The sequence below is a fragment of the Acomys minous genome (assembly GCF_964271855.1).
Source record: "Acomys minous genome assembly, chromosome: 1".
Classification (NCBI taxonomy): domain Eukaryota; kingdom Metazoa; phylum Chordata; class Mammalia; order Rodentia; family Muridae; genus Acomys; species Acomys minous.
Genome location: NC_140483.1, coordinates 132,686,472 through 132,700,013, shown reverse-complemented (window position 1 = coordinate 132,700,013; position 13,542 = coordinate 132,686,472).

Below are 13,542 nucleotides of genomic sequence, written 5' to 3'. Positions count from 1 at the left end.
TAGAAGAAAGAGTTTGTTTGAGGATTATGGTTTGAGAGGATCAGAGTCCATGATAGCAGAGCAGAGATAACAGGTGGTAGGTGACTGGAGTTGAAGCCGGGAGCTCACGTCTGGAACACAGACAAGAAGCAGGGAGAGGACACACGGCTTTTGAAATTTCAAATCTCACCTCCAGTAACATACTTTCCACACCAAGGCTAAGCTCCTAATCCTACCCAAATAGCTATCTATTGAGGATTGAGTAGCCAAAGGCACCCAACTTATGGGAGACATTTCATTCAAACCACCACATTTATACACACAACAGAATTCTCTGCTGTGGAACTTTCCATTTGTAGTACCATGTCAGCCCTCAAAGCATAGAGGATTTGTGGTTTTTTCAGAGTAGAGTGGTCTAACATGTATTTACAACATATTTAAACTAGGAAACATCTGTTACTTATCAGAAAGGTATCATTAACTAAGTATCTTCTATTTTTATTTGTTAAATCTGACAACTTAAGGTGTTTAGAATTTAGTAATATATGTGAAAGACAATTGTTGTATGATCTGGCTTTCTCTTCTTCCAGCCTATATCTTCATGAAGAAATAACTTGATTGTAAGTATTACGCACTATATATGTCAATAAGAACTATTAACTATAATACATAACATGGTTATGGTCACATAACATGGCTATGTTCACTTTCTCAATTACCATAAACATTCTAAAGCAGCAGTCTGTTCTCATATAAACCAAAGAAACATGCTCAATATAATAAAAGAGAGCAATAAAAGAAATTTTATTTTTATTAGTGTTTATTAATTATGCAAAGTAATTGGTTTCACTACAGCATTTTTATATACATATATAGTGCCTTTTTGTTCTTTTCCTCATTTACTCTCAAGTGTCTCTCTTACTCCTCCTGCTATGTCCACTCCTAATTACTGAGAGACTCATAATCATTTGTAAGAAAACAAAAAAAGAAGTCATTAATTCGCAAATAGAAATGGGCATAGGAGGAGTTGGAAGGAGGAAATGGGACAGGAAACTTATGAAGTTATATTTTTTTTTCAATTAAAAGCAAAGGGCTGGAGAGACAGCTCAGCAGTTACAAGCACTGACTGGTCGTCTAGAGGACTCAAGTCCAATCTCCAGCACCCCATGACACCTCACAATCATTTGCAACGCCAGTTCCAGGAGATCCGATGCCCTCTTCCAGCCTCTGAAACACTGCACACCTAGACATACATGCAGGCAAAACACTCATACATATAAGTAATAAAGAAACAAATTTTGTTTAAAAATGACAAATATTTTTTGAAGAGTTCACATACAAGACAAAATATGTCAATCTTTTACTTCTGAGATTAGTTTGTCTTACATATTGATCTTCAGATAATTTTTTCCATATGCAAAAGCAAGGAGGCTTTATTTCTGCAGAATTCCAGCATGCGGGGATCACCATTTAGATAAAACTGTGACCCTGGGGTGAACTCACAGTCTTGTTTTAATCGCATTCAGGGTAATTCCCAGGGAGGGATTGGTGACCTTAAACACAATTGGAGCATTGAAACTGAAAAAGCACAGGCGGACTGAAAAGGGGCAGACAGCTTTAGTCAGTGGTCACACACCTAAATCGTTCAGGAAACCAGAACTAATGTAACAGCTCCTGATTTGCAGATTTATGTATAGGTGAAGAGCTTCCAGTACCAGCAGTTGGCTTCCTGTGAACGGCAGGGCTTTGCAGAAGACTGAACAGCTCTTGGCATATTGTGGGCCAAGTAAAGGGCCATTACATTGTGACTTAGATGTTATCTGCATTCTGAAAAGTCAGAGTATATGAGTAAAACAGTTACATTCCCAATTAAGATAAACTACAAAACTAGCCCTTTCCCTACTGATTGCAGCCTTGTTTTCCTGAGTTAACTTCTTGAAACTAGGGAATTCACCTGACAGACAGACAGTGGATTCTCACAGTGTTTTTCAGCCAAGTGGTAATCAAAATGAACAACAACAATAAAAAATCTTCTTCTCACATTGTCATCATTTTAGTTTCTATTTATTTTATAAGTAATGTATGTTCTGGGATTAATTAAGAAGTAAAATGTCATCTAAATAAATTATACTGTAATTCAGCATTGAAATATTTACAGCATGGGAGTTGGCCAGTAGATCATCATTTTGGAATTTAAAATACTAATAGTTATAAAATTATGCTTATTTATTATTTTCCCCTAAAGGCAATTAAATTCTCTATGTATCACATGGCTTCATTTTAAAAGGACACCAAAAATCAATGTGTTCTGACATGTTCTTCAAAAGACAACAGAACACATAAAAGGTTGACTGGTTCTGTTGAACTTTACTGACTTAGACTTCTAGAAAACCCAGTATGTGATAAGAATTAATCAAGTGCTTTTCAAAGGATGGCTGGTCATTGATTAAAGAAACACTTATGTGAAAAAAAAGCCCTTGAACTCTCATTGCCTAGCCATGACTGACTCTGGTTCAGGATGGGCCATTGGGTTAGTCTCATTATACACTTTATCTCTCTAATGTAAATTCTTGGTCTTCTACTAGCCAATTGTCTAAGCAAAGATTTCAGTATGATTCACTATTTTTTAATTCACATGTGCATTTAATAACTACTTATTAACAATTTACCAAAACGAGACAGTCTATTAAATACTGTTGAAGTGATTTTTTAAAAACCCAAAATTTACATAGACAATATTTTTCTTAGCTTACAATGTAATATGCAGAACATTCTCAGAGCAAGAAAATAAAATAAGAATTCTGGAGTCAAGGAAATGGTACAAATGAGATTTACTTGAGTTTTAGGAATATTAATTCATTTTGCCAGTGATGGATATGATCTGATTCAGAATGTGAATATCACTGTCATTCTAATATTCCTAGAGGCTGGCAGAAAGTTCCACTTCTATGAGATTCTTTCAGCTCAGTGGAGAATATGATGAACAAAACAAATATGAGTAAGTGATTTTTGCTTTGTGGTCATAAGAGTATGCACATATCAGATGACATATTGAAATGAGGATTTTTTAAATCAAATTTTGAACGCTTTGCTGTTGTTTTTGATGCTTTCACTTTTCAACTTAAGTCACAAAAACAACTGGAGAGAAGGACCTAGTTGGCAAAATGCTTGCTACATAAACACGAGGATCAGAGTTTGTTCCCAGAAGCCAAATCAAAGGGTTGTGTGTCATAGCACACACTTGTATCCCCAGTTCTAAGGAAGTGAAGAGACATGTTTGCTAGTCTCACTAGATAGCCAGCCAAGCCTCATTGGAAAATTCTAGGCCAATATGAGAGCCTGCTTCCAAAAATAAGATGGATGGCTCTAGATAAACAACATCTGATGCACAATACCTCTGGCCTCTGTGTACACAAAAGCATTTCCATATATTCTGCACACACATAGATATAGACACACAGATACACACACACATAGAGACAGACAGACAGACAGACAGACAGACACACACACACACACACACACACACACACACACACACACACCAGACCAGGGCTGGAGAAATGACTCAGAGGTTAAGAGCACTGACTACTCTTCCAAAGGTCCTGAGTTTAGTTCCCAGCAACCACATGATGGCTCACAACATCTATAATAAGAACTGATCCACTCTTCTGGCCTGTCCATATACATGCAGGCAAACCAGTGTATATATATTAAGTAAGTAAATAAATAAATAAATCTTTTTTAAAAACCACCTTAGTGGATAGTAAAAATGACCATCCTACCAAAAGCAATCTACAGATTCAATGCAATCCCTATCAAAATGCCTACACAATTATTTAAAGACATTGAAAGTTCAATTCTGAACTTCATATGGAAAAATAAGAAACCCAGAATAGCGAAAACAATCTTGTACAATAAAAGGTGCTCCGGAGGAATCTCCATACCTGATCTCAAACTGTACTATAAAGCAATAGTAATTAAAACAGTATGGTACTGGCACAGCAACAGGCTGGTTGATCAGTGGAATCGAATCGAAGACCCAGATATGAGCCCACACACATATGGTCACTTGATTTTTGACAAAGAAGCCAAACCCATTCAATGGAAAAAGGATAGCATCTTGAACAAATGGTGCTGGTCTAAATGGATGTCTATGTGTTAAAAAAAAAAATGCAACTGGACCCATATTTGTCACCTTGCACAAAACTCATATCCAAGTGGATTAAAGACCTCAACATAAAACCAGAGACACTAAGTCACTTAGAAGAAAAAGTGGGGAAGAGCCTGGAACATGTTGGCAAAGGAGACAACTTCCTGAACAGAACACCAACAGCCCAGGCCATAATGTCAACAATTAATAAATGGGACCTCATGAGGCTGAGAAACTTCTGTAAGGCAGGAGACACTGTCAAAAGAAAAAGAGACAGCCTACAGACTGGGAAAAGATCTTCACCAACCCTACATCTGACAAAGGTCTAATATCCAAAATATATAAAGAACTGAAGAAATTAAACACCACTAAACCAATAACCCTATTGAGAAATGGGGCTTGGAACTAAACAGAGAATTCTCAACACAGAAATATCAAAGGGCTGAGAAACACTTAAAGAAATGCTCGACCTACTTAGTCATCAGGGAAATGCAAATCAAAATAACTCTGAGATTCCATTTTACACCCATCAGAATGGCTAAGATCAAAAATTCAAGCGACACCACATGCTGGCGAGGATGTGGGGAGAGAGGAACACTCCTTCATTGTTGGTGGGAATGCAAACTAGTACAGCCACTTTGGAAATCTATCTGGTGCTATCTCAGAAAACTGGGAATAGGGCTTCCTCAAGACTCAGATATTCCATTCCTTGGAATATACCCAGAAGATGCCCCAGCACTCAACAAGAAAATTTGCTCAACCATGTTCATAGCAGCCTTATTCATAATAGCCAGATCATGGAAATAGCCTAAGTGTCCCCCAGTAGAAGAATGGATAAAGAAACTGTGGTACATATACACTATGGAATACTACTCAGCTATTAAAAACAAGGAATTCCCGAAATTTGTGGACAAATGGATTGAGCTAGAAATGATCATAATGATCATAATGAGTGAGTTAAACCAGAAGCAGAAAGACTCAAATGGTATATACTCACTTATATCTGCATACTAGCCCAAGGGGCATATCCCATGAAAGCCTTCACTTACCAGGAAACTGGGACAGAGGGGAGGACATCCCATTGAGACTCTGGATGAGAGAAGCATGGGAGAATAGCAAAGTAGAAGGATCCAGAGGGTCCTAGAAACCTACAAGTAGAACATTATGATAGGCAGATTTGGGCCCAGGGGTCCTGCTCAAACTAAGGCACCAGCCAAGGACAATACAGGCGGTAAACTTTAAACCCCTACCCAGATCTAGCCAATGGTCAGATCAGTCTCCACAGTTGAGTGGAGAGTGGGATATGACTTTCTCACGTACTGTGGTGCCTCACCTTTGACCATGTCCCCTGGAGGGGGAGACCTGGTGGCACTCAGAGGAAGGATAGCAGGTTACCGAGAAGAGACTTGATACCCTATGATCATATAGAGGGGGAGGTAATCCCCCTCAGGAACAGTCATGGGGGAGGGGAATAAGGGGAAATTGGGAGGGAAGGAGGAATGGGAGGATACAAGGGATGGGATAACCATTGAGATGTAACAAGAATAAATTAATAAAAAAATTTAAAAATAAAAAAATAAAATAAAACCACTTTAACCAGGCATGACGGTGCACTCTTGTATTCCCAGTACTTGAGGAAGCAGTATGGATCTGTATGAGTTCAAGGCCAGTCCGGTGTACAAAGTGAGTCCAGGACAGCCAAGACTACACAGAGAAACCCTGTCTCAAAAGAAACAAACAAAAGATACAAACAGGCAGTAGAAATGCTCAGTAATGTGCTTTGAAGGGCTGTCCTTTAAAAACTATTTTGTATCCCCAAGTAAACACAGAAAGACAATTTTTACACACTATGCATTCTGTCAAACATAATATAAAGTAGAAAATGAGTCAAGCTTCATTTTCACAATAAAATAAAACATAGTGATATGATCCGTGATTCAATTATTTCTTAACACACATACTTGATTGTGTTTTGAAAACTATATATTACTAATATTATTTGATTGCAAAAACAAAAACAAAACAAAACCTTCTTCTAGGCGATGGTCATTATTTAGAAATGGATTCTCTTTCCCTTTTTTTTTTTTCATACACATAAACATCCACCCAGTCACTGTCATGTCGGGGAGGGGGAGGACATCAGAAATGACCGGCATAAGCCTCACAGTAGAATTGTAGCTATCACTGGAGATGTTGCCCTGAAGTCACCAGAATCTAGTTTTAGTGTTGTCATGTTTCCATCCAAGATTCTTCTTATAAGAACAGTAGTAAATGGCACTCAGAGGAAGGACAGCAGGTTACCAAGAAGAGACTTGATACCCTATGAACATATACAGGGGGAGGAAATCCCCCTCAGGAACTGTCATAGGGGAGGGGAATAAGGGGGAAATGGGAGGGAGGGAAGAATGGGAGGATACAAGATATGGGATAACCATTGAGATGTAACAAGAACAAATTAATAAAATAATATATATCTTGAAAAAAAAAGAACAGTAGTAAATAGAAAAACAAAGCTACAGTTCCAGAAAATGTACCTAGGCCTCACCTGCAGACACTGGAACTTCTGTCTCTCACACACAAATGAACCATTTTCAGAAACCTTGGGGGGAAATGTGGCATTTTTAAAAGCATCTGTTTTTGAGAAATAAACCTTCAACTGCTCCTCTCTCAGAATTCACCCAGCTGCTTGGTATTGTTCTGGAAAGGCCTTCACCTTATCCTTTGCTATAGCAATGTCCTCTCTCACAAGAATTGGCCAGCGTTTGAGCTCTGCCATTTCCAAGGATATCTATTCTAATTGTATGTTAAGAAACCAAGAGCATAAACAGAACAGACCCGTGGAAGCAGAGTCACCATGAGTCAAACAGAAATTGCTTCTGCATGTGTTTCTGTCCCACTATAAACCCTCACTCTCAGCGATGGCTTGGGATAACATCTTCAGTCCTCAGAGACTTCAGAGACCATGTTTTCAAACCTAGAAAATATCCATCTTTCTTTTTGCACTCCTCCTATATAATGGCACCATGTCCCTAAGCAGAGAGATCTGGTGGAATATATGCACTGTCTTGTTTCAGTACTAAGGAGTCCTTCCTCAGGGATCTTTCTCTCAAACAAAGTGTGCTGTCTTGGGCTTGGAAACGGAACAAGAAGCAATAGCTCTTTCTGTGGTGTTCCATCCAAGGCGTGTGCTTCTGGCTTTGCAAACAGGAGGGTTGTGGGAGGGGAAATGTTCACTCTGTGCATAGATCAAAATGTTAGAGGACTTGGAAGAGAAAAGATTGGAGTATTAGTTACAGAACAGTCTAGAGAAGCATTATTGGAAAAAAAAACATTCAGAGTAGAACAAAAGATGCCCATGAATCCATTAAACAAATATCCATCACAGGACATTCTCTGTGAATAATGTACCCAATAACTACTTGAACAAAATGATACCTTCAGTAAATTCCACTGGCTCTCCTTCACCAGATACACTAGACTCAAAGCTTGCTAAAGAGGCACATGGAAGAAGTGATCGTGCTGGCAGGAACAGAGGTTATAATTATAACAGTAACGTATCATAGCTAATGGTGACCTGGCTACCATAGGGGTGAGATCAGCACTGAGGTCAGCACACCTCCCATGCCTAGAAGAAGCTAGAGGCCATCTGGTAGCATGTTGATTACACCGGGCCCTACTACTATGAAGGCGTGGAGATTCAACCTCACTGGGGAAGACAGGTATCTAGGGATGAGTTTCCTTTCCCTGTATGCAATGCCTCTGCCAAAGCCATCTGTCTTCCCACAAATATGCCTCATCCATCCTTAGGGTGTTCTGCAAAACAATGCTTCAGATTATCTCAGAGTCAAAGAACCACAGCAATGGACTCATGCCCAAGGAAGTCCTATTAGTCAAAAGTTTCTGGACTCTGAGAAAAATTGGCTGGTTTATTGAAGTTAGCTCATATCTTTTTTTATGGTCTGATTATGCAGTTCAATAATCAAGAAGTAGAATTAATTTCTTCACCTTTTTCTTAGTTGTACTGGGGATCAAATCCTGATCCTAGCTCATGCCAGACAATCACTCTACCACTGAGCTGTGTACCCAGCATGCCTTTCACTATTATATCTAATAAACCATAGAGAGACTGTGGGTTTGAATGGGGTAATGGTTCCACTGGGGACATAAAAATAAACCCACTGTTGTAGCTGAGATTTTATGTCACTGCAGTAACAGGCAAATGTGGGAATATGCAGTGAATGAAAAAGTGATTGGACTTAGTTCTCAACAAGAAGTAGTGTTTTCCTGAATTTCATGCTTTACACCTTTCTCCATTGTCAGTGTTACTCTGAGTCCCTAACTGTAACCATGAACACCAATGTTTCCCTAAGTCTTGAACCCTACTAGTGAACCCAGCTTGTCTGGGTTTGGAGACCACTGCCTTGGTGTTCATTTACTCTAAGCCAGTGTTGAATGGATGTGTGGTGAGCACCTACCCCTTTGCTACCTTTGCCTTGTAGGTGATGCTTTCACATTTTGTCCTTTAAGTATACAAAACAACTGTGTGATGTTGTTTTGTCCTTTCTGATTCACTTCTCAGATGCCTTTATTGAATTATAGAAACTGCCCTTCTATTCCTAGTCTGACAAGAGTTAAAATTTAATTATTTATTTAAGTATTTCTCAGCAATTTGAGGTTTCTTTGTTGAGAATCCACTGTTTATATCTGTATCCCATATTAAAATTAGATTATTTGGCTTGTTGATGTCTAGTCTCTTGTGTTCTTTATATATTTTGGATATTGGCCCTCTAGCGGAGATGGCGTTGGTGAAAACCTTTTCACATTCTGTAAGCTGCTATTTTGTCCTATTGACAGTGGCTTTTGGCTTATTATTAATTGTAATACCTATACTCTCAGTGTTCTGTTTAGAAAGTTTTCTCCAGTGACAATGTGTTCAAGGCTGTTTCCTACTTTCTCCTCTATCGGGTTGACTGTGTCTGTTTTTATGTTGAGGTGTTTGATCCACTTGGACTTGAGTTTTGTACAGGATGATGGATGTGGATTTATTTGCACTCTTCTACATGCAAGCATCCAGTCAGACCAGAACTGCTTGTTGAAGAGGCTTTCTTTATTTGTTTGTTTGTTTCTTTCTTTCTTTCTTTCTTTTTCCATTTTGTATATCTGGCTTCCTATCAAAAATCAGGAGTCTATAGGTGTGTGAATTTATGTCTGGATCTTTGAATCAATACCATTGATCAGTGTGTCTGTTTTTATGACCATGCAGTTTTTATTACTATAGCTGTATAGCACAGCTTGAAATCAAGAATGGTAATAGCTTCAGGAGTTCTTTTATTGTTCAAATTATTTTAAGTAATGTGAGTTTTTTTGTTTTTCTGTATGAAGTTGAGTATTATCCTTTGAAGGTCTGTAAAGAACTGTATTGGAATTTTGATGGGAATTGGGTTGAATGTGTTTTGCTTAAGATGGCCATTTTCACTATGATCCATGAGCATGGAACATCTCTCCATCTTCTGATATGTTCTTCGATTTATTTTTTAAAAGACTTGAGGTTTTTGTCATACAAGTCTTTCACTTGCTTGGTTAGAATTACTTCAAGATACATTTATAACATACTTGTTATGATATTTTATATTATATTAAATATAATTTGTTAAATTTATATTATTTGTGGTTGTTATGAAGGGTGATGTTTCCCTCATTTCTTTCTCAGCCCATTTGTCATTTATATATACCAGGACTATTGAGTTTTTAAATTAATCTAGTACGCAGCCACTTTACTGTAGGACATCTTTAGCCATCAGGGAAATGTGAATCAACATTACTTTGAGATTCCATCTTACACCTGTAGAATAGCTAAAATCAAGGATACAAGTGACAGACCGTGCTGGAGAGAATATGGAGCAAAACAACATTTATACATTGCTGGTAGAAGTGCAAACTTGAACAGCTAGTGTGGGAATCAATATACTGCTTCCTCAGAAAATTTGGAATCAAAATAGAATAGATTTTGCAGATGGATTGTGGTGAATGGGGATGGGAAGCAGGGGTAAGGTGAGCAAGATGGGTAAAATATGTCACTGGAAGAAACTACTGGAATTGTGGGAGGTACTTGGGTGGCAATGTGGAAACCTACTACAATGGAAACTCCCAGGAACTTATGAGGGAAGACTCCTAATAATGTGGGATATAGAGCCTGAACTGGCCATCTTTTGAGAGGAGACAAGGTTTCTGGTGGTGGGACTAGGACGTCAACCCAGCCACAAAACCTAAGACCTACAATTTGTCTTGCCTACAAGATATGATGGTGAAATGGTGACAGAATTTGTGGAATGGCTAACCAGTGACTCATCCAATTTGAGGCATATGCCACAAGAGGGAGCCCATGCCTGACACTGCCTGGGTAACCACCAGGAATCACAGACTGGATAGCCCAGAGACTTAGGATAGAACCAAACACATTTTTTTAAGTCAATGAAATGATTCTTAGTGATATTTTGCTATTCTCAAATTGGAACCTAGCCTAGTCATTGTCAGAGAGGCTTCATCCAGCAACTGATAGAGCAGGCACAGAGACCTACAGGCATACATTAAGTGGAGCTCAGGGTACCACAGAGAGGGAGGATGGATTGTAGATACAAAAGGGATTGAGGAAACCAGGAGAACAATGCCCAGGGAACCAATTAAGCAGACCTCGTAGGAGCTCACAGAGACTGAAGAGACAATCACAGAGCCTGTGTGGGTCTGAGGTAGGTCCTCTGCATATATGATGTGGTGTGTAGCTTGATGTTTTTGTGGGACTCTTGTGGGAAGTAAGGTCTGCCTCTGACTCTTTTGCCTGATCTTGGGACCCGAGTCCTCCTACAAGGTTGAATTATCCAGCCTTGATATGAGGGTTTGTGCATGGTCTTATCGTAATTTGTTATGCCTAGTTTGGTTGATATCTCGGGGAGTCCTCATCTTTTCTGAAGGAAAATGAAGAAGGAGGAGGAGGAGGAGGAATGGACCAGGAGAAGAGGGTTAGGAGAGCTGGGGAAGGGAGTGTAGGGAAAGGAATGTATGTGTGTAATGTATGAGAGAACAATAAAGAAGAATTACATCTTATCTGAATACAGAATTTTATCTCTATCTAATGAAACAATCTGAGAGTCTAGCCCACTGAGAGTAGTTTCAGTTACTTATTACAAAGATAACATATCAAAACTTTTGTTCCAAACTTGGTGCCTTCAAACGACAGGTTTTGTATATTTACCATTCCGGAATTTCACACACGTATATGTGTTTTTATCAGACCCACTCCACCCCTACCCCCACCAGCACTCCTCCCTCACAACTTCATGTACACTTTTACCCACAGAATCCACTTAGTGGTGCTAGAATCCATGTGGATATGGACACTGTCTCACTGGAGTGTGGGCAGCCCATGAAGACCCGCATCGCTGGAGAAAACTGACACTTCCTCCCCAAGCAGCCACGAACTGCCAATACCGCCTCGGCAGGATAGGGGTTTCATGGTTCCCTCTTCCCATCTGTGCTGAACATTTGACTGGCTTTTTGTTAAGTTACGTGTTTATAGGGATGCCCTAAGGATTCTTCCAAGCTCAGATAGGCTGCACTCCTAAATGTGGGATTGACGCATGCCTGAACCGTATGTCCCTTTTTTTTTTTTTTTTAGGAACATTTGATTCCTTGAGGACAAAAAAATCTCCTCTTGGTGCATAAATATAAAGAGGTAAAAAGCAATATGCAATGCGCTGGACATAGGAAAGCGGCATACCTTCACTCAAGTGTATGTTCCATTGACAGAAGTCTAATACTCGAGAGAGCAGGAGAGCATGCTCCACTTCTGCAATCCCCATGTCAAAAGGAAGGACTATGAGAAAGGAGAACACTGGCACTGATAAGGGCATAAACCAGAATATCGCACCCTGTGTGTCCAATCCACTTCTGCATCATTTATATTAGTCTAAACAATATATATTAATCTAAAAAATATATTAGTCTAAACAATACCTAAGCTTATTGCTAAGCACTCTTAGGATAACTAATAATCTCTTGCCACTTACCATCATCATCGCTTTGATCCCTGGGTTGCATACTGAAAGAATAGTCTTCAGTTTTTATAATACATTTTTTTTATTTATTTGCTTTTGTGAGGAAGATTCTTCAAGATGTGTGGTCCACTGTATTTGTAAACAAAATTCTTGTAAAGTTGGAAAGGGATACAGCATTCTGAACCTTGATTTTTAAAAAATTACCTAGAATAGTTCCATGAATGACAGAAAAATGAAGAGTTTAAAGGAAGGAAAACTATGAAAGATAAAGAGGAATAATACAGGATTATAAAAGGTCAAATTTTCAAGAATGCACAGAGTACTTAACGTGCGGCACTTGGTGAGAGCATCAGAGTGCATGACGCTACAGATGAGAACAATGAGAAGAAACATGGATCCACTATTTTATTTGAATGTCCAAGTCCATCCATTAATAACTGAAAAATAAAACAAGCAAAAATCATGATAATGTAGTAGAAATAAACATTCCACTACTGAGATCAATTGACATTTATAGACTACTTTGTCCAACAAAAGTCAAATGCACATTCTGTTCAGCTCGTATGAAACATTCACCAATATAGATCACATTTCTGGACCATAAAACATGCTGTCACCGAATTAAAATAATAAATGGAAAATTGGTATGGCATAGAGTTAGAAATGGGGTGACAAAGAAAGATGCAACTTCATAGCAACATCTCCGGATGGATAAAATACCCCTTTGTGGCTAAGTATCTTGAAGTTGCCGTTTAGTTCTTCCTGTTACAACAGTGACTTAGCTGCCAGGAGAGTATTCATAGTCACATATATTCTGATCATAACAACAGAATAAAGAACATTTCAAAGTAGAACATTTCAAAACTTTATAATAACTGGTTGTAGTTTAAGTGTAATTCATAGCCTCAGGATAGCTTGGTAAGATTATTTTGGAAGGTATATCCAATATAAATGGGAGAAGGAGGTGGCAGGAAATTGTATTAGTAAATTTCCTCAGCATTATGACCAAGATTCTGACAAAAATAAACTTGAGAGAGGAGGAGTTCATTCTGGGTAACAATTTAGAAAAATTCAGGCCCTGATAGTACAGAATAGCATGAAAGACGGCTTTCTAAAAAACCTTATTTATCTGAAATAAATAAATAGATGAGAGTTGGTCAAGAGCAGAAGCAGGGAGGAAGTGCACGAAATAAGCTCACATCCCTCATATTGACTCTGTAATTTTGGCAACATTTACTATTCATGTATGTCTCATTCTTTTTCTCTTTCCTTATTCGCCAAATATTTTCTAAACAGTTTGCTGTGGGTCAATCATAATTTCAGGTGGCAGAAGCATAGCAAAAAGAATCTTAACATACA